The 22,173-nt window shown below is 44.5% G+C and overlaps 1 protein-coding gene across 5 annotated transcripts in view; it reads left to right on the top strand.

Moving 5' to 3' along the window:
• Positions 1-1,760: 1,760 nt before the first annotated feature.
• ZBTB38 (zinc finger and BTB domain containing 38) overlaps positions 1,761-22,173 on the top strand; it is a 73,159-nt gene continuing 52,746 nt past the window's right edge. For 3 of the 5 annotated variants that reach the window (XM_053929490.2, XM_045192129.3, XM_053929485.2), the window contains exons 1-3: positions 1,761-2,084; positions 3,213-3,284; positions 19,954-20,019. The gene's annotated coding sequence lies outside the window, so the exon portion shown is untranslated. Of the gene's footprint in view, positions 2,085-3,212; positions 3,285-16,707; positions 16,832-19,510; positions 19,835-19,953; positions 20,020-22,173 lie in introns of those variants that run through there. The other 2 variants (XM_053929486.2, XM_053929488.2) reach the window with 2 other exon arrangements.

Raw genomic sequence — 22,173 nt, 5'->3', positions numbered from 1 at the left:
ACAGAGCTCCCAGCACAAGGTAACTTCACTGATTTCCTGAGCCAAGGAGAGGGGTCCAGGGACCAGACATCCGCCCCACAGTGAAAGGAAAGCCATCGAGTGGCATTACTGAGGCCACCAACACCTCCCTATCCCCTTCCACAAGGGGCTGGAAATTCCTGGCTTTTCTTTCTGTTGGAATGAGGAAGTTACCCTAGGAGAATTGTGGAAAAGTGCAAACCACGGAATCGAAAACCCCAGAGGGAGAAGGCACCTCCGAAATCACCCTTAACCTGGGCCCAAAAGCAAAGGTTCTCTTCTTGCCGCCCTCCTCGCCTTGGCTGGAGCACAACCCCAGAGTGACAGCACTCGTGCTCAGCCCCAGAAAGGCCACTGGCTCCTGGCAGTACAGTGCTGAGGACAGTAACTACCGCTGTCAGGTCACTTTCAACCCCACCTCGCACTTTGAAACCACGCCATAGTTTCAACTCTTTCTCAAGTTCTCAGTCTCTGAGAGTGCTATCGTGTCGTCTCTTTGCCTGCCCGGACTTGTGTCTCTAGCTGCAAAACCGCTCCCACCCACACCTCTGACGTACTTTGTCCACCGTAGTCTCAGATTGCGTATCCACCACACGCCACCAGACCTCCCTGGGGCTGTCTTCCTATTCTAGGGTGTCACCCCTGCTTGGACCTGAAGATAGATTTGCCTTCCTGGTTACTGTGGGTATCCCACCAACCCTCAGACCCGGTGTTGAGCCTAGAGGGCATGAGGCCTAATACCCTAGACAGATCATCCCTGATGACGCCACTATTTTTTGTAGAACTTGGTTTCAAGCCCCATCAGAACCCTGTCCTCCCTCACCTGGACAGGCCGCCCTTGGTCAGTATTCATTCACTCACTGCAGCCACTGAGCACAGTGGTAAAGAGCACAGGATTTGCGACCCGACAATCGAGGCTCTGCCACCAACTAGCTGCGAGACTGCAGAGGAGTGCTGGAGTCTCTGAGCATTCCTTTTCTCATCTGCAGAATGGGGAATAATAACAGTGCCCACCTCATAGCTTTGTCATAATAGATGAAATCATTTTTACGAACCACTTAGCGCAGAAGCTCGAATATTCACTGGAAGTATTCAGTATATGTTCTCTACTGTTTTACTGTAAAATAATCATTCATTCATTCCTCATGCACTTACTGAGCCCTGGGATATAAATATCCCTCTCGAAGAGCCGTGCCCTCTTAAACTCAGGAGGTGCAAGCTCACCCGGCGCCCAGAGCACAGAGAAATGAAGCCGGGGACCTTCGCACAAAAGCAGCTGAGAATTGACGCTGACGGCTGGCTACTGCCCACAGAGGGTGACAAGAATGTCTTCGACATTTCCACACCTCTTTTAATCCCACTGCAAGTCCCTGGGTGAGGGAGCACCATGAGGACGAGGGGGAGACGAGAAATCTCCAGAGAAACACCCTCCCCGGACTCTCTTTTTCACAGAGCGCGGCCATGCCTCTGCAGTGCAGGAGGGTGACATTCCTTGGGGAGGCCTGGCTGAATCAGCCTGGGACTGTTCCGGAAGTAGGAAGGATGGCCGGGGGGGTGGGGAAGCGGCTGGAATGTTCTCCTGGCCTGCTGCTCAGTACAGGCGAGTGTGCCGAGAGGAGGGCCCTGGACATCAAAGGTTCCTTTTGTCCCCTTCCGAGTGGCAGGGCAGCCCGGCCTCTGGTGATGACTCAGGCCTGGCCCTGACGTCACCCAGGCCCGGCCACTGGCTCCCTCTGCAGCCAGGAAACTGCCTGGGGAGTGGCACTCGCAGCTGCAGCAAATCTCAAAATAAGGAGGCAACTGCCTCTCTCCTCCTCCTCTCCATCTCCCCACAGCACACCTTTCTCTTGTCTTCTTCTTCTTTTTTATTTTCTTTAAGACTCATGGAAGGTTTAACTTGTAGATCAACTTTCAAAATGTAAGAAGTCAGAATGGGTGACATCATCAGAAAACTATGTGGAGCTGATTTCGACGAGAAGTGAAGAGCCCAGAGCGAGAAAGCTGTTATAACTCCTGAACCCAGGGAGTTGGCAGCGTGTGGGTTTCCGAAGAGCCAGCGCCTCCGAGTAAGTGAAGGCCCACCCTGGGCCCCCTCATTCTGTGCCCTTCTCAGTGGGGCGCCATCTTGTTCCCTGACACCTAGGGCTTGGCAGGCCCCAGCCCCGGGGGAGCGGGGGGCAGGGAGAGTGGGGACTGCATTTGGGAGACCCTCCAAATACAGCCCCAAAGGGACCTTTCTGATCTCTCTCTTCTCCACAGGCCCAGACAAGAACACATTTCCTCTAAAAAAAATATGGATATGCACTAAGTCTGAAACCCTGGGGGAAATGGCCCAAGTCGAGCCTTCCCCCGTCACCCTCTTGTTCTGTCTGCTCTTGCTCCTCCCGCCCCGGTGCTCTGTTTTGGACTTACCAGAGTGTTTGTTCCGAGTTCTGAACTGTTTGCTTCCTGGATCTTACCCTGCGTAATCAGACACAAAAGTAAACCCTGTTTTAGGCAAATACGTGCCCTGTGCCGTCAAATGATATTTTCGCACTTAACCTGGTAAAAGATGGCAGCTCTGGTAAGAAAAGATCCACAACCTGCTCCCTTTACAGAGCGTGTTTCTGGTCGGCCCCGGTTGTCGGGTGCGGGAGCCTCCATGGCCACATCGCCCTGTTTACAGAGAGCTTGTTTTCACTCCTTCTTGTGCCGTCTGGGGTGATAATAAACACAAAGACGTGACAATGTATCTCTGGTGTCTGTTTTAACTTCACCTATAAAAATATCTGAATTCTTTGCATAGCCTATAATTTTACAAGCTCTGGAAATTCCTACCCAAGAAAGTTAACTTCCCGAGAGAAAAGTTTTAACGTATGTGTAAGAACTACAGAGCACATAGGCATAGAAATCACCCAGTTTTCCTGGCTTCCAAAGTTATTCCCTCGGCCAGCATCTAGTCTTTGAATAGCTTGCTTACCCAGTAGAATTGTTCTTTATAAATTCTGTTTTATGGTGATCGGTGGGGAGGTGGGGAGGGCAGTATATTAAAAATGAATCTTGTTTTCAAGGCAATGAGGAAGTTTGTCATTTACTGCAAAAGAGTGGTGAATTCCTTTGTAAACTGGCAATACCCTTCAGAAATGAACCGTCGCACTCTCAAATATGTTTGGTACGTCTTACATTTTACTTTTTGTTTTATTTTAATTTATCAGGTTGTCTTGAAGTGAGGCTTTGCTAAACTGTTCCTCTGCCCACAAGATCTGAATGCTGTGGCCACTAATTTGGTGAGTGTCATTTGTCCCTAAGGGCTGCTTAAATTTAAGTTTGCTGATTCTGTTCTTTTGGTTTGCAGTAAGATTTAAGAAAAAGGGAGAAGGCTTGGGGACTTCCACACACAATGGTAACAGAAGGATGTGTACTAGTTAGGATAAGCTAATAGCTATAATAGACCGAAAAATGTGTAATGACTCAAATCGAAGTTTATTTCCTGCTCATGTGACAGTGCAGGTTAGTGGGGCAACTCCCTCACACACATTCAGAGACACAGATTGAAAGAGACTCCACCTTCTGCAGCACATGGTTTTCAAGGTCATCTGGGATTGTTTCCACTTCCCAGGAGAAGAGGAAAAGAATGTGAAAAGTACACGTGGGGAGTTTTCAAGGACCATGCCTAGAAGTGGTGTACATTGCTTCACTTGCATTTGATTCACTAAAACTCTATCACATGACCACATCTGATTGCAAAGGGGTCTGGGAAATGTAGTCCCTGGGTGGGGGTGGGATATACTGGAGAGTTTCTAGAGAAGAGGTAGTCTTCTCTGGCCTAGCATAATAAGGAATTTAAGAGATGCTTATAGATAAGATAGCAGAATGAAGCAGTGAAAGAAGTAAAAAAAGTTATCAGATAGTTAGAGTTCCTTAACTGACACTCCTAGGTAACATCTGGCTGTGTGGACAAGGAGCAGTGGGTAAGATTTTTCAAGAGGCCTCTGGCCATTCTGACCCATGAGCACCACCATGCCGCCAGTGGCCAGTGAACCAGGAAGGACATTCTTCTTATTTTTCCCTACAGGGTCCTCTTGGGGTAGGGTCATTCCGGCTTTGTCTCCTGGTTCTGGGTCTAGTCATGCTAGTTGGAATTGTCCAACAGAACTCTGTTCCCCCAATTTTGAGCCCCAGTGGGCTACAGGAAAGTTCATGGTTTCTTTAGCTCATGCTTCTGTCTGTTCCTGGGAGCTCCAGAAAGCTACCCTGCCTTACCTGCCCCAGATCTTGGCACACTCTTCAATATTGGCATGGGGGTTGGGGTGTAGAGAAAGGGAGAGGAGGGAATCCCTGACTAAGATAGGATCTTCGAACCAAGTTATTAGAGAAACATTTAAAAGTAGTTTAAAGCCCTGGCTGAGTAGCTCAGCTGGTTAGAGCATTGTGCCGAAAGGCCAAGGTTGTGGGTTCAATCTCCACTCAGAGCACAAACAGGAATCAACCAATGAATGCATAAATAAGTGGAACAGCAAATCCGTGTGTGTGTGTGTGTGTGTGTCTCCCTCTCTCTCTCTTTCTCCTTTCCTCTCTCTCTCTAAAAATCAATAAATAAAAAAAGGTTTTTAAAGACTAAAAAGGCTCAAGCTAGGGAGATTATTGCTACCCAAAGGATTTGATATATAATTCTAGCTTTTTCTTTTCAGGAAAAGTTTTGAAACATTTACTGAAACATTGAGTGGTAAAGTTATAAACCCTGTTTGGAGAACCCTGAAACTAATTATATGTTTTATTTAGCCTTTTCAGCATTATTGGTCTTAGTTCAGTATTCCCCTCTCTGGTAAATATCAAAAGTTACATGGCAGGGGCCTCATGGTGCCCCTAAGATGTCAAAACGACCTCCAGTATAAAACGGACTATAGCCCTGGCTGGTGTGGCTCAGTGGATTGAGTGCCGGACTGAGAAGCAAAGGGTCACGAGTTCAATTCCCAGTCAGGGCAAATGCCTGGGTTTCAGGCCAGGTCCCCAGTAGAGGGTGCACGAGAGGCAACCACGCAATGATGTTTCTCTCCCTCTCTTTTTCTCTCCCTTCCCCTCTCTCTAAAAATAAATAAATAATATCTTTAAAAAAAAAAAAAAGGCTACAGATGCTCGCTTCAGCAGCACACATACTAAAAGTGGGCGGCGGTCTTTGCCTGAGTGGCCTGGTACCTAGTCCTCTAGTTGTGTTGTCAATACCTGGATAGACACTCCCGGTTTCTGACTGAATTTTGCCCTGGACTGGACATCTCTGGCACCCACAGCCACACCCTGAAGAATACACATTGTCCATTGTGCAGGAAGGCCAGCTACTGGCTGATCTGACACAGCCTCTCAGGCTCTCACAGATCCTGATGCCTGGTCTCCGATTACTGCTGCCTGGCCTTGGCCCAGTCCCTTCTCATCTGGATTGGGCTAAGGAGGAACGGAACAAAATAACAAATTGATATGTTACAAAAATGCTACAGCCTCTGAAAGTCCATTTTCTTGGATTGGTGGGTCCTGAAAATATTTACTGAGCCTGGAGCTGGCTGGGCTCGTGGAGTCAGCTAACGAGAAGCCCAGGTTGATGAGGGAATGCAATGCCTGCTAGATGGGCGCAGCCAAAGGAGTAAGTTGAGAACAAGGTTACCAGGTTTCAAAAGCTGGAGCCAGGTGGAGATGATCTGTTGTTAAAAGTTGCAGCCTAACAGAGTCCACCAGGAAAGGTAGGGTCAAAGGGCACAGTCAAGGAGGAAAAGTATCAGGGGCCCCTCATCTTGTTAATTCAACACTCATGTGATCATGGCTCCTCCAAGCCCTTAGTGTGCGGCCCTTGACCTCCAAGTGTGTGTCTGGAGGGGGCGGGGTGGCGTCAACCTCCCGCTTCCTGACGGTTAGCTGAAAGGCATGGCGAGGAGAGGTGTGCGACTGCCAAATCAGACTCCCACTACTGTCGACGCGCCCCCTCCACAGTGCTGGTACAGCATGCTGGGCGGCTTCGCAGACACACCAGCGAAACACGGGTAACGAATACTGTACGTGCTTTGTAGCTATTTGAATCTTCGACATTTTCAAAAAAGCATCAAAGTTGATGCTTTGGAAAAAGTTAAATTTTCTTGAGCTTCCTTAATTTTAACTTCATTATTTTAAAACTTTTAACTTCACGTGAGTTCAAATTTGGGCACCATTGTCTTTTCAAAGCCTTGGTCATGGGATGAGCTCAGCCTAGACCTCGTTGATTCATGCTGAGCAGACATGGGCTGAGCACAGCGGGCTGACAGAGGCAGTGCCTACAGACCGGCGGGTTCTCGTTTTACCCTCCAAGGTTTCACAGTTTTTATAGCACAGAAGTACAAGCCCTCTTCTTACCGTGGTCAGCAATATAAAAGTTCTATTTCTTCCTTTAGAGAATTTTGCAATAAGGCCATGTCATTGTCACCAAAGTTAAGTTAGTGAGATAATGGGGCTTCATAATTTCTCATGCTGAAATCCCCTGATTTCTTGTCAAGAGTGAAGTTGGAAAACACCACACTGAGTCTTCAGGGTTTTGTTTTTAACTCAAAAAGCCTCTGGTTTTCATCAGAAATTTAAAGCTTCCAAGCGTCCTCCCGCCTCTGAAATGTTTTTGTTTTTTTTTTTAATCCTCACCCAGGACATTTTTTTTTTTTTCATTGCTTTTAGAGAGAGAGAAGGGGAGACAAAGGGAGAAACATCAGTCTGAGAGAGAAGCATTAATCAGTTGCCTCCTGTACGCAACCAGAACAGGGATCCAACCCGCAACTGGGCGTGTGCCCTGAGCAGAAATTCAATCTGCAACCATTTGGTCACAGAATGACACTCTGCCCAACTGAGTCACACCAGCCAGTGTGAAACGATCATTTTTTTAAATGTAAAACTAAGATTCTGTCAGAATAAGTAAGGTAATTAGTGTGAAACGGTTTGGGCAACTTAGAAGAATGCACGGCAAGTCAGGGTGTTAATGACTGTAATTACTACAGTTACGTCAGCACTGGTGTTTGTGCTTGTGATATTGCTATTAATATTGTAAGTATCATTATTTTAATTTTTTTGTTTTGCCTTTCTAAATTGACTTTCCTCTGAGATCCTTAGCACCACCCCTTCACTAGCCAAAGCATGTAGTGTAAAAATTTCAAGGACATCTGGAAAGGTTTGTCTATAGGCCAGAGAACTAACCATGAAGCTTCTAATCTCGCTCGGAGAGGCTTGACCCAGGATTCACTGAAATCTGTGTGGATGGATTTGAGCCATCTCTCTGCCAAAAACAAAAATTTGCTTCCTGGCATTCTCGGGAGCTCCCAGTGCATTGGCCAAAGGAAGCTTTGAAACCACCCCACAGAAGCGATGACCCTGGGGGTGTCTCTCAAGCTGGAATGGAGCCCACCATCTGCCCGAAGCCCCCAGTCACGACTGCAGTCTGTCTGCTCGGTGTTAGGGGGTTGGCTGAGGGTGGTGGGGTTGGCTGGGTGGGGGGAGGTTATAGACAGAGGTAACACGCACAAGTTTGACCCAAGAGCAGAAAAGATATCGTTTCCACTGCGAACTGCCCTCCCTGTCCCAGGTCCTATAGTCTGTCATCTTTGAATGTAGCAGGAAAGTAGAATCTAGTGAAAAGGACTTTCTCCTTGACCCAAATTCCCTGGCATTGACTATACCATGGTACTTTGCAAATGAGAATGAAGCTCAAAATTCACCCCAGACCCTGGACTCTGTCTGTCACACAAGTCCTCCTGCAGCAGCCAGGCCATTGCTGGGCTGGACTCCTAACAGTTTTCATTCTGCGTGAGGCAATTCCTTCTTGTCTTGCCATAACTAGTCACTACACAAAATCTGGAAAATACAGGAAAATACTGAGAAGAAAACAACAACCAAACAACGATTCAACATTGACATCTTAATATATTTCTTTCCAATTTTTCATAGATATATATTTTCTTTTTAAAATTATTGAAATGATATTTTACATGCTTTTTCTCACCCCTCGTAACTGGTAAGTTGTAAACATTTTCCAAGTGACTAAATGGTCTGAACATTTGCTTTTTAATAACTGTGTTTCCATGGCATGGACATCTTAATATATCCATTCCTTTTATTGATGGCCATTTTGATTGCCTCTAGTCTTCTGCTATCATTCTTAGAGATGAATTTTTGTGGACATCTTAGGGAAAATTCCTAGGATTGAATTCAACAGACAAAATGGCCTATTTTTTGAAGTTCCTGGTGCATATTGATAAATTAGCCTCTAAAAAGTCACCAGGGTCTATGTCAAAACCTAGTGCCTCTTCAGTTTCTCGTGTTAAAATGCAGGCTCCTAGGCTCCAGAGGCATGAGAAGCTCTGAAGGGGGGGGCCTAGGAATATGCATTTTAATATAGCCTCCCCATCCTTTTGCACATTAAAGCCTGAGAACTATTGATATGCTATGTGCAATTCAACACTCATTTCAGCAAATACTTATTAGATGGAAAAAAGTTAAGGGACCCTGAGCTAGTATATCTAAGCCAGAATTTAAATTAAAGGCTCTTTTTTGGCTTCTGAATTTTAGATTTTCCCTTATTTGTGGTATGGTATAGTTGGAAGAGTACCAGCTAGGGAGTCAGAACACCTCATTATAAATATGAGATAACTGAGACCCAGAATAGCCATTTGCTTCTTGGTGATTACCCAGAGATTTAGTGGCAGAGGTAGAGCTGGGACTCTGAGGAGCAGAGAAAAGGCACCAGTGAGAAAGTCTTCTCGCTCCTGAAGTGAGCTCCTGCCTCAACTAGAGGACTTCATATCTGCGTTCTGCTAAGCAGGGCCATATCTCAGGACCCGGGTGGGCAGCCCTTGGGGTTGTCCACTTTAGTCGCCTATCGAGGCCAGACTACAGTGTGCCCTCAGCCAGAAGCAGTGACTGTGAAGCTAGATCAAGGAGGACGTAGAGCAGCCATGCCGATAGGTCCATGACAGAAGAGCCAAGTAAGAGGTGGGGTCCAGAGTCAAAGCCAAGAGAGCAGGAACAGGGCAGGAGCAAGATCCACACTGTGGGCAGCTTTTAGGCAAAGGCAAGCATGAGTTGAAAAGAAGACAAAGCCAGAGCTAGAGCGGAGCTGCCGTGGATTCAGCCTCAATGACGGAGCCCCCATTACATAACTTAATGGTCCAGGGAGGTACCTGCCTCAAGCTACACCTGCCCCTTTAAATCTGAAAGGTGCTGTGCACTGGGTGGCCTTCGGCTCCTCTGGCCAAAGGAGGGCCAATGGGTCAAGAAAGAGGCACCTGCAAATGGAAATTTGGAAAATTCTGTTATATCAGAGAACACACGGTGAACAAACAACAACCAAATTTAAAAATTCTCGCCATCTTCTAAAAGGAAGTGCGACTGTCCGTCCTGTCTGCATAACTCTGCTCAAACTCATCAGAGCACGCGCCCTGGCCACCCGATAGTATCTGGCTGCCCTTCCTCTCACTTGACAACCTCAACTTGTGGGGCCAAATGATCGTATCGTTTGATTTTTCAAGTTCAACCTCCACAGACTGCTCAGCTCCTGACAGTCCCGTTTATGCTCAGGTTCTATAAATCCCCATGCCCAAGTCCACATCCATCTCCTGTGACAGCACCAGGTGACGCACAGGAGCTGGAACCCAAAGGAGTACCTCTGCTGCCCCCACTATTCTACGTGCTTGGGCACCAAGGAATTGCCTGTGATCACCAAGCTCCACTACCTCGGTGCATGGCCTCCATCATCTCTCGGCCATCGCCCTGCAGGACCACTGCTCTCCTGAGTCTTGGCCTCCTGGTCCAAACTTGTGAACCCAGGGTCATAATGAAAATATAGATTCTGGGAAGGTCTACAACCTCCCTTGTATCAGGGGCACAAAAGATGGAGAGTGACCCTCCAGACATGGCTGGGGCAATTTGAGTCACCACCGTGAGGTTGGCCCTATGCAAAGTCCATCTCCCTGGAGCTCTCAACAACGTCCTTGGCTGAGGCACCTCCTGATACTTAGATGGAGTTCTGATCGCTCACAGGACCAGATCCCTGGGCCGGGGAGGTCCATGTGGTGGTGACAGCAGTGCCTCCAGGTCTGACTCCCACGAGGTAGAAATCAGGATCCGTGACACCCAGGGAGGGTTTTCACGTGCTGCTGAAGAGTCTTGGGTGGTCAACAGGGTAGGGAGTCCAAGAGCAACAAGCGTTCAGTGGGACCTATGATCCAACAAGTGCCGCCAGTGGTTCCGTCCTTACCTGTCTGTGCTGATCCCATGTCTCATGTCTGCTAACAAGCACCTTTAAGAATGAGGAGCTCTCACATAGTCTCTGGCCAAAGCTGCAGGAGGACCCTGGTCCAGGCAGAGTCTATCCCTGTCCCTGGCATTCATACCATGGCTCTCATATCACCTCATGGGAGCAGAGGTCACAGGTATTAAGTCTGCCTCCTGGGCCAAGAGTATAGCCTCAGAGAATCCAGCATCACCAGATGGCAGTGTCCCACTACTGCAAGCCAGGGCAATTGGACAAACTGAAGGCTTACCCCATATCAAGAGCCCCATTTTCCATCAGTGAAATGCCGGACAGCCCAAGCTGCTATTTAGACAGCTAGTAGGGAAGCTGGAACAACAGTGAGAGATATCTGAGCATCTCCCACGCCCCACCCCAGCCTCTTGACTGGGGACATAAAAGGGAGCTCTCTGCCCATCTATCAGCATGGCTGAAATAAAAAATACTGATGTTACCCAGTGCTGGCGAGGATGTGGAGAAACTGAACCTCTCATGCACTGGTGGTGGGGATGTAAGTGGTACAGCCACTCTGGAAAACACTGTGACAGTTCCGTATAAAGCTACACATATGCATACTGTACAATCCCACTCCTGGGCATCTACACAGGAGAAGTGAACACTTAGGCTCACACAAAAACCTGCACGTGAACAGTGAGGCAGTTTTGTGTGTCATAGCTACCACCTGAACACCAGCCAAATGTCCTTCCGGGAGTGAACGGACAGCAAACCGCTACATCCATACCATGGAATATTATTCAGCAGCAAAAAGGCATATACTCCTTAAAAAAAATACATTTTGGTTTTATTATTTTATTTTATTTTATTTTTAATCCTCACCTGAGGATATGTTTATTGATTTTAGAAAGAGAGGAAGGAAGAGAGAAAGAGAGAGAGAGAAACATCAATCTGTTGCCTCCTGTATGCACCCCAACCAGGAATCGAACTCACAACCTTTTGGTGTACGGGACTGTGCTCCAACCAAGCCACCTGGCCAGAGTGGCACATACTCTGTATATGAAACTTGAATGAATCATAAGGGCATTTCATGCTGGGTGAAAGAAGGGTTGCCAATATCCAAGGGTTGCATACTGTATGAGTCCATTTATATAACATTTTCAAGGTAACGAAATTACTGATAGAGTACAGGTCAGTGCCGGAGCTTAGGGCTGGGGGAAGGAGTGACTATGGAGGAAGTTTCTTTGTGGTGATGGAATAGTTCCGTGTCTCAGTTGTGATGATGGCGACTCCAGTCTACACACGTGGTAAAATGTCAGAACTCTACACACACACACAGAGTGCATGTAGAAACTGGTGAACTCAAATAAGGTCTGTATCTGAGTTAGTAGCATTGTGCCAATGCTGATTTCTTGGTTTAAACAATGTACTACTGTAGTGGAAGATGTTATAATTGCAGGAAGCTGGATGAAATTATACAATTCCTGTACTATTTTTGCAACTTCTTGTAAATCTTAAACTATATCCAAAAAAGTTATTAAAAGCAATTAAAAAATATTTTTAAGTTTTAAAAAAAAGGATGTTCCCCACCCCAGGAAAGGGGGATCAGCCACTGGTTTCTCTTTTGTAAGCAACTCCTATTGTTTATTTTGCCGCTTTCTGATTTATGGTCAGGCTTCTGTGGCAGCGTCCTGATGGCTTCGGCCTCACCCTCTGCGTCTCAGAGACGCCCATCTCAGATGAAATCAAAGCTCGAGTATTCCAGCACTGAGCAGGAATGTGTCCCCTTTCGCCCCCCTGAGACTGCAACTTCAAAGGGAGATAAAGACTCTGATCGAAGAAGTGGTCTCACGGTGAAAATCTAGGACGAATCATCCCTCTCACCCTGCACAATCATTTCTTTTCTGGAATGGCTCTTTGTCTTCTCTGCTCTTCATACAGATTATTCTCTTCACCTTCACCAAAGAGCCCCTCCTCTAATGGAAGCAGATTAACCCTTCTTCGCCCCCTTTCAATCTCATTCAGCTGAGGGCTTTCTGTTAACCACAGGGCTCTCTCTGGGCCTGTGTCCCAGCCGAATGCTACCATGCGAGATGGCTGCCTTCCCTTTGAAGTGCTTAGGCCTCTGTCAAACACCTTTTTGTCAGACTTGGCCTTGGAAAAACAGTTCTGAAATTAAACTTATCGTGAGCCGCCTGGGTTTGCAGTTTGGAATCGCACAAGGCAGCGGTCATTTAGAGCAAGGGGTACCGCTGCGCTCACTACCTTAGAGGGACCCATCTTAATGAAATTCTAGCTGTCCTTACTCCCTTGCTCTGTAAAGGGGTCCCCAGCATCACCTAAGATTGAGGCTGAGCAAATGGGGCTGATGTCTATGTGGCATCCTGTCCGGATATAAGACACTCTCACACAAGCCACTGACCCCCAGGACTGGCCTCAGCCCCCAGTTTCCTGCCATGCCGAGACGCGGGGCAATGTACGTTTCTTGCGCCTGGCTGTGAACTGCAGATTCGGAAGGTGTGCTAGAAAGGTAACAATTTGAATTGTTGATTTTCAATAGGCGTTGCTGAATCTCCTTTTGGTTTCAAAACCATACTGAACAACGGAAAATGAAACCTGCAGCTTATTTTTAGCTGCTCACGCTAACTCATGAGATTTTTCTTTGCAAACCAAATAGAATAAAGTCTCCTTCAGCTCGCTAAACTTAATCAGATTGACTTAAATAGCAATCAAGCCTACTTCGCTGAGACTCTCAAGGGACGCTTGGGCCCAGGTGATGTTTTGGCCAATATTTACTATTTTGCTTAAAATTATATTTAGTTGAGCTTTTTTATTACTTGTTTAAAAAAATAACGAGTATAACTATAACATTTTCGTCTGAGAGAAACTGGGAAACAAGTTATAAACCCTCTATAACGGCACCTATTCATTAATTCATTTATTCTGTTACCAATTTTTAAGTACCTATTTGAGTGAAATCTTGGAATTAAAATAAAAAAGTTGAACCAGTGTGTTGAATTACAAAGAGCAGACTACTAGACATTAGGAAATACAGCTTTTATCCTGGCTGCTGAAGTCTTCAGCTACAACAGTCTCTTTGAACCTGACTTTCTTCTCCCTCAGAGAAAGAGCTTAGGTGACATTCTCTATAATTCTGTGAAACACGCTCTGCCACCGAGGGCCTGAGTTAATGTCAGGGCACTTTTTGGAGGCAGTAGTACTGCTGTCGGGTCACTCTAATTTCTGTCTCTCCTTTCTGTGCTGTAGAAGGTACAGATTTAAACAAAGCCTGGGGTCCGCTTTCCAGACGACCTGTGGCCCTTCCGGGTGAACGAGTGATTGTTTGGAAGACTTCCATCGGCATTTTCCATCCCCAGGTCTATTCCTTAACTCATGGAGTGAGATGTCCGATTCTAGGAAGTGGCTTCAAAGCTACGGATACCAGTGGCAGTGGTGCGAGCAGAGAAAGGAGCCCCAAGTTTGGTGTTGGTCAGTCAACAGTTAAGTTCCCATGCATATGAGCCCATTTGTGGCACTAGGCAATGCCCTAGGAACCCTGGGCAATACATAGACCTTGCAGGAGGCAACCCTGAGATATGAGTAAAGACAGGTAACTCCTCCCATCCAAGTACTAACCAGTCCCGACCCTGCTTAGCTTCTGAGATCAGATGAGATCGGGCACGTTCAGGGTGGTATGGCTGTAGACAAGACAGGTAATTCCATACAACACAAACTACTTGTGCTTTTATCTTCAGTCCAAAGAAGCGAAAATTCACTGAGTTTTGTTAAGCTGCTCCAGTGAGAAGGGGTGCATGGCTATGGCCCTTCTTGGCTGCAAATCATTTATTGCAAAAAAAAGAAAGCAAATGAGTTTGTTTCCAGGTAAAATCCGGGAGAATTTGTTGCCCAGAGTGAAGAAGGATACAAGGAGAGGGTCATGCACTCACATGGGGTGGATTTTGCCCATCTGTGAGAATTCTTCCTTCTCACCTTCATTTACAGCCCACCCTCCCTTTTCAACCTAGTTGCCAATCTCTCTAGAAAGAAGAAACTCAAAACAAACTCCTTGCTGAATATGTATTTTGCCAATTCAAGATCTAGAAGACCCTGTTGTTCTACTTGCTCTCCCTGTGGGAGTGGCAAGCAATCGTGACCGCAAATGAACATGTATTAGGGATGCAGGAAAGCTCTTGATCTCCAAGTGCATGCAAGGTCTTTATTAGTGCCATGTTTCAAGTGCACTACGAAACGAAAGCAGGAACTATTCTCTTGCTAATTCTGAGGCAGCAACATCGAAAATGATGGTGACACGTGTAGAGGGTATTCCCCCAGGAGGGTCTGAGCTGAATTAGGGTGGGGCGGGATGTTATCCTCCACTGATCCCCCTGTAGCCCTAAGTCACCACCTTCTCTCTGTTGAAAACCACATGGTCCACATTCCCCTACTCCCTCCAGCCCTTTCCTGGAGGGTAACTTCAGTTCGTTCCCCAAGGCTTGCTCTCTGATCCTTGCCATCAGGCGTGTATTCCCTCCCCACATGTTACACAGATACTCACGGATGGGAGTAAACTCCTGTCTAAGACCAGGAGGAGGCTTCCTGGAATTCAGACTTCTCGGGAATGTCTATTCACCCAACCCTTCCTCCTACTGCCTCATGAGCACTGAGGAAGATAACCCTCCTCTCAAATTTCCAGGCAGGGCGGAACCGATAGAGTTGATTAGAAAGCCCCCTTTGAGAGCCATCTGGTTGGCATATAAAATTACTGCCAATGAGTGAGATACTCAGCTGGCCATATAACCAGGCGGCAGGGGACTTGTAGTCCAGCTCTTGGCCTAACTGACCTAGAAAGCAAGTTGCGCTGGATTTCTTAGAGTCACAGACTTTCAGAGGTGGAGGGGATCTTAGAAACAGGGGCAAAATGTACAGGTGTTAACATATCATTAAAATGATACATTTGAAATGCTGACCTTGGTGGGGGGAAATGTCTTACTCAAAATGTAGGCTTTTGAAAAGTCCATTTTCAAAAATATGTTGGGAAAGGAACTTAAAATACCAACTTAGGTTATCTGTTCAGGCCCAAAACACTTTGGAAACCAAGGCAGTCCTGATTGTTACACTGATTTTTCTTTCATTGATCATTTAGATTAGAACAATCTTACAACCTGATAAAGTTACTCACAAATGCTGAATATATTAGGTATAACAGGAAATGAGATGTACTGTACTTTTCTTTTGAGATGTACTTTTTAATACAGCAAATGGGTCGTTTCACTTACTGAGTGTGTGATCTTGGGCAAATGACCAGACCTCTCCCAGCCTGTTTCCCCATCTGTAGCATGAAAAGACTGGGCTTCACAAGCAGTTTGCTCAAATGGAAATGTAAGCTCTTCCACTTATTTTGCCTCATAAAACATTTCCAAATTATGACAAACCTCTGATCAAAATTGTTATTGCTCATTTGTTACTGCTTTCTACCCTTAACTTTTCAACATGGTCTAGTTCCTCCTCCTGGTTTAGTCTGTCTTTTCTACCTGCTGGTCCAGCATCCTAAGTACCCCAAATTCTGGGGGCCTGGGGCATGAGGCTGGTTCTTGTCAACAGGGATAGTCGTGGCTCCAAGGATGTGGGTCCCCTCTTCCAGGAGTTTGCACAGTAAAAAAGATTCCTGTATCAGGGCAGACTGTGGAGGGAGGAGATTTTATCCTGTTAGAATTGCTGGAAAGACCCAGACTTTGGAATTGATCAGACTTGGCTTTGAACAGAGCAGAGTGAGGACTCTGCTATTTACTTGTAATCTCAATTTGTCCTCACCTAAAGCGGATGATAACAAATAATCCACCTTGCAGGATTATTGATTTACAATTAAATAACAAAGCTGAAATATTGAGTATACAGTAGGTTCTCAATAAATAGTAGCTATTATAGACTGAGCTCCGATCAAGATAGAAAGCAGAAGTTCCTGCGCAGGTCTCTAGGCAAACTGCAGAGGGTCAAAGCAGCGCTGGGCTTCCCACAACATTTAGGCTGAAATATCCCCCAGCTGCATTTTCAGCCATTGATAGGTTGCAGTCTGTTGTTCCCAGGACTAAATATACTATAAACAGATACAATAGCCAACCTCATAAAAGTTTTTAACCTTTTTAAATTCGAAGAATTTAAACAAAAGTGTTATATTTGGTAAATACTTTATTTGTAAAAATGTAGATCAGAACAGCCTAACCTAATAACCAACTTAGCCACAAATGTTGAATATCTATATTAGGTGTAAACGGAAACCAGCTGTAATTTTTAATGCAGGGAATGGAGTAAAGAAATGTGCAAACTGATCCAAATGTTTATCAACCAAGGATTCCTCTGGGACTCAGTGCCCTGACTGCGTTTTTTTTTTTAAACACAGAGGCTCCAGCTTTGCTCATACTTGACTTATGTTATTTGCGTAAGTCATGCAATTTAACTTTAACCCACAGGACCCAAAATAAAATGAGCTCAGACTGCAGAACAACGAGACTGTGAGCAAGTAAGAGCCTTAACCAAAGTGAAGGGTGCTCCCCTCACCACGGGCTCTGTCCTTCTCCAGCCTGCTTCTGCCAGGTTAGTTTGGGTTCCTGGTGCTTGACTTGGCCAAGTGGCAAAAACAGGTTAATATTTACATCATGGAAAAGGGATTTGTCTTTAATCTTAATGTTTGTGCATGTGTCCTGAGGATGTTGGTGAGGAGCACACATTTTTAAAAATCAGAAGTGAATGCATACCCTTGCCACTTGTAATCATGACAAAGCTTCAATAGCTCAGGCATGGGCATGGTTTTTTAAAGTGCAAAACAGGATTTACTAGTCAGAGAACGTCTGCCTAAACAAGCTCATCTGCCTGAGCGCTTTCAACTATAGTTCAAATTTGTTTAACAGACGCAGGTTTGGTAAACAGGCCACGTCGGCTCTTGGAGCATTTGGAAACATCACAAAACAACCGGCACATGATTTTTAGGCCCATTTTGGCAGTGGATGGAGAGAGTCTTCCAAAGAGTTTTGGAAACCGTTTGCCCAGGTATCTGGCTTATGGGTACCAGCAGGGTACCTGACCACATCTCCCACCCTGCTCCTCTACAGGGGACGTAACACTATCCACTCATCTCTTGGGAGCCTGGTGTGGATTACTGTCCTTGTCGCTGTCCTTTATTATCCCAAGAAGACGAGTCATTGGTTCTATGTGGTTAGAGTTGATTCCATATTGTGACTATTTAGCTTACAGGATAATAATTTGTGAGTATTTCACTGTGAATGCCTAGCTTTCTGATGTTATTAATGGGGAATATCTAACCAGACTCTGATGGCACCAAATGCCTAGGTGAGCGCTTCAACCTCCTCCAACCTCACTCTCGGGACTCTGCGTTACAGATGACGTGATATTACATTGGTACCTTGTAACTCAGAGTGATAGTCTCTAATTCTCGACCCCCATGGTAAAGGAGGAATTAGCCTTTACCATTAGAATGGTAAAGATACTCCATTCTAATTTTCTATTGCTGTCAATGCTACCAGAGCTCATAGAGCAAGGATGTGGGGGTGGGGAAGATGGCTCCCCCATTGATGTTAGACCAGGAGCTACCGTTTCCTTTGGAGCCACGTTGATCTCTGGAATAGAGAGAGAAACATGCTCCAAAGAGAAGAGGACTCGATGTGGTTCAGGTATGACCGGCCACCTGGGCAACCCGACTCAGACACTTTAAAATGTACGGGAGAGAGCTGGGCTGGGTATTTCCACACATTGAGCTGAAAATCACTGGGGAAAGAGAAGGAAGGAGATAGAATGAGAGCTAGAAACAAAAGATCCGGTTGTGAAACCTAGTACGTAAGTCAGGATGTTTGAACACATTTTCTCCTTTAAAAAAATTCTGGGAAACTTGAATGTTTTGCTAGCACAATTATTTTTAGCCAGTCCTTATAGAAAATAGAGGCGCTGGAAAACTAGCAACCCCAGAAAATATTCATTTATTTCTGCATGTGTTAAAATTAACTACCATTAGCATATCCAGTGATACAATAGGCAGTGAAAGACTTTTGGAGAGATAAGAAGAAGAAAAATGTAAATATTATGTATTCAAAATCAGTCTCATAGCATTTTATAAAAATGTTGGCTTATGTCCAGAATCTGAGGGTGGGGGGTTGGTATGGTTTCTTTGTAGCTGAAGAAGGAGTGGAAAAGAATCTGTTCCATTTCCTTAAAAATAAAAGACTTCTTGTTTTATACAGCATGGTAAATGAAATGCTTTTCTGTTTTTTACCTGCCGGCAGGATCTGGAGGAAATTTTTCTAGCAAGCTATGCTGTTTCTCTCTTTGGGGATATGGTGACACTGGTTTTGTAGCAAAACAGTGTTTGCTTATTAGGCATTTCTTCAAAATCCTGAATAAGCAGCTCTTTCCACTTTTTTTTTGTTCCACATGTTAAACATTTCATTGCAATCTGAGCTTCAATGTGTGTGTGCGTGTGTGTGCGCGCGCGTGTTGATAGAAAGGATTGAAAGGGGATGCATAAGAATTCTGAGAGGTTTTTTGTTTTAAAAAATTAATTCCTACAATTATGTATTGGAATCTCTACAGAAGGTGATTCCAATGTATTACATCAGCCAAACTAGATCCCATCAATCTTGAGCAGCGGGGGTGGAGAGGTGTTATTGAAGAGGACACGAAATTTGGTGTTTGAATAGATGAGATTTAATTTTCAGAAAACATTTCACTCATAAAATGGATAGCACCCCAGTGTCAGCCCTGACCTCCATGATGTCAATGTCATCGTGCCAGTGTAGCTAAGATAAGCCTCAAAGTAAAACAAAGAAACATTGCCTCTCAGCACAGCACCATTTCTTCTCCTACAGCACGTACGCTCCCTCTCTATAAATATTGCCTTTTGGATTTCTCTTAATGGCTTGTTACTTTACAATTTAGCTCTTGGAGGGGGAGGGAGGGGAAAAATCATTCTGCACATCCTATGTTCTGAGCAAGTACAGTAAGCTGCTGCAAGTCCACATTATTTAGGTCAGTATCCTAAGGAGAGCCTTTATCGTCCGTGCTGGTCAGCTACACATCCACAGGAACTCAGCATCCATTTATTTTTCTGTCCTGATTGGATTCTGCTTCTAAGTTGAAGCAAATTTATTCACATTTGAATACCATTCCAGCTGAGGATGTATCTGCCGCTCTGTACTGCAGATACATTTAGCAGGATACATTTACACGCTTGTGGTTAGAGGTTATAGCGCCTCCGATACAGACAGCTGATCGTGCATTCTTCTGCAAGTCTGCCGGCACCACTTAGGATTTTTAAAAAAACATCTAGAAATGCTACCCCCTTCATAATATTATTTTTGACTTTGCCATAGCTTAACAGTTTTATTTTGTTGTTGTTGTTATCAGCAATGCTATGAAATTAACAGTCTATAAAATGCATCCCAAACCAGATACATACTGTATCGAAAGCTTCCTTCAAGAAGAAGACATGACAGTGTTCTTTCCAGCTGATTTTCTTCCTTAGCAAAAGGATTGTTTGATTCTCAGAAGCAGAAGGACACAGTCGTTGTGCGGCAGCTCTGCTTAAGTGTATGAAATGCCTTCTACTGTCTGGTTGCAGAATTTGGAGTTGGCTAAATAGTGTTTAGTGATTGGGCTCATCTTGCATCACCAGTTGATGACATTTTTCTTTGTTCCCTCCTACCCAGTTGAACCAGGACTCTGAGGCTGATATGCAATGTCACTTCCAACATTAATCAGATACTGCATTTAAGGTGAGCTGTCCCCTGCTTCCTCCTTCCCCAGCGCTCGTGTGCATGCAGTGCGTATCTTGCTCCTGCGAGCCTAAGATGGCAGGCAGGATTAGCTGTGCTGGTGCTGTGTGTGCATGCTGTGTGTAGAATTCATTACACGTTGCCTAGTATTTCAGATGTGAGTATGTAAATGCTCTGTATGCCATATCAGCTGGTAGTGAAGACTTGTTTTTGCCTCATTACAGCCTTAGATATTTCAACATCACCTTTCAGTTCCGATTCATTTGCTTCTGGATGTTTGCTTTTCATCACATTCAAAATAGGATTTTACCTTTTTTTTTTTTTTTTAACAAAGCCAAAAGAAAAAAAAAAAAACCCTAAAAACAAAACAACAACAAAACTCTGCTACCAGATGGTGCCTCCCCTTTCTTCTTGCATTTGCTGTCTTTTAAATAATGTATGTTGTATTGTTAATTAATGTGAATATCAAATTAAACACTTGAAACTTACATGTTTATTATGCAGGTAGGAGGCAAGGTGAGATCTATTTTTAACTCGTGTGCACCCCACAGTGTGCTAACAACTTGGTTCTCAAATTTGTATTTTCGGTGCTGGTATCAGTGGTTTGATTTTCAGCAAATGTGACGGTGGCCTTTACAGTGGTCAGCTCCGGGCTTTGAACTCTCAGGAGGAAGGGGAAAAAAAAATTCAACACACCACCTCCTTGGTTGCAGCCTCAGACAAACCCTGGATGAGAAACTTCCTTTTTTCAATCCTGTTTTCCTGTTGATAAATTCAGTTCTCGTGATCACAGTACATCCAAGCTGTTCTGCGTATGATCTCGTGTGTGTGTGTGACAATTGCATCTAAAACTTGTGAGCAAGAAGACGGAGAAATCGGTCTCCATCGCTTCACATAAAAATGGCCGAGTGTCTTGTCACGCTAGCATTGCACTAAAGTGACACATGCAGGTAGGTTGAAATTTGCATGTTTTATAGAATTTGAACCATGCAGCAAGGATATTAGATGGATTAAAATCTGACTTTTAAAACAAAAATAAAATAAGACAGTTGTAATTTTGGGGGGGTTGTTATAAAATTGGACAGCCTTTCCTATTCAAATACTAAAGAAATATATAGCTTTGAAAAACAAAAAATGATTCTGCAATAAAAGTGAGATGATTCTTTTTTAAAAAACTCATATATATGATAGGTGTGGCGCCATTAGACAACAAAAGAATTTTTTTTGAAAAGTCTGTTGATTCAGCTTCATTTCAGTTTGAAACTAAAAATAAATGGGATTCTGGAGATAATTTTAAAGAGCGCAAACAAGCTTAATATGAAACATTTAAAATATTTAAATTTTAAGAAGCGGTCTTTAAACGTGTTGCATGAAAGATGAAAAATAAAAACTTACATGTCTAAAAAATTAATTTTAAATAATATGCAAGAATAAATATACTGTTTATCTATCTATTATGTGGGGACAGGAGGAGTTACAATTTTTAAAGGGGAAAATAATAAACGTACATGGTCGTGTTAGAAGAAACAGAGCTTCACTGAAGGAAACACAGTCCCGAGGATGGTTCACTGCAGACCATGCAGCTGTGGTTCTGCAAGTACCAAATTCTGGCACTATGCAAAATAATTGCACAGGCTCTTTCCTTTTAGGTTAACCTCTCAAATATATTTTAGTTTCAAATTAACACTGGGCCAGAGCCTGTTTCCTTGGTAACCAAATCTTATTTAAAAATGCAACAACAGATATGCAAAAAATTGTCTTAAAAAAACAAACAAATGTTTAATGAAACATTTACAGTGTTTTCCTCTCATTTAGAGTCTGCACTGGTTTTAGACATTTTTAAAATGCGGTCTTCAAGCCTTAAAACCTAAGTCATATTTCTACACATATATAGGGAAAGCTTTGCACAGTGAGAGCTTTGTTTTTCCCTCCTTTGTGCTTGGGACTTTCAAAATTAAGGTTTTCTTTGTAAACGTGCTCCAGAATGCTGGTCAAGGTTTGTGTACAAAGGTGTAGTTTCATTATCACGAGTTCACCAGCGCCACTGAAACAAAAGGCATCTGAAAAATTCTGAGAATCACAAAATGCTTGTGCTCCTGTTTTTCTCGATCCCTCCATTGGTAACCTCAGAGCTCCGGGTAGAGAAAGACCCAA

Source organism: Desmodus rotundus, chromosome 8 (assembly GCF_022682495.2).
Source record: "Desmodus rotundus isolate HL8 chromosome 8, HLdesRot8A.1, whole genome shotgun sequence".
NCBI lineage: Eukaryota > Metazoa > Chordata > Mammalia > Chiroptera > Phyllostomidae > Desmodus > Desmodus rotundus.
The sequence above is the reverse complement of the archived record's forward strand: the minus strand, read 5'-3'. Positions and strand labels throughout refer to the sequence as shown.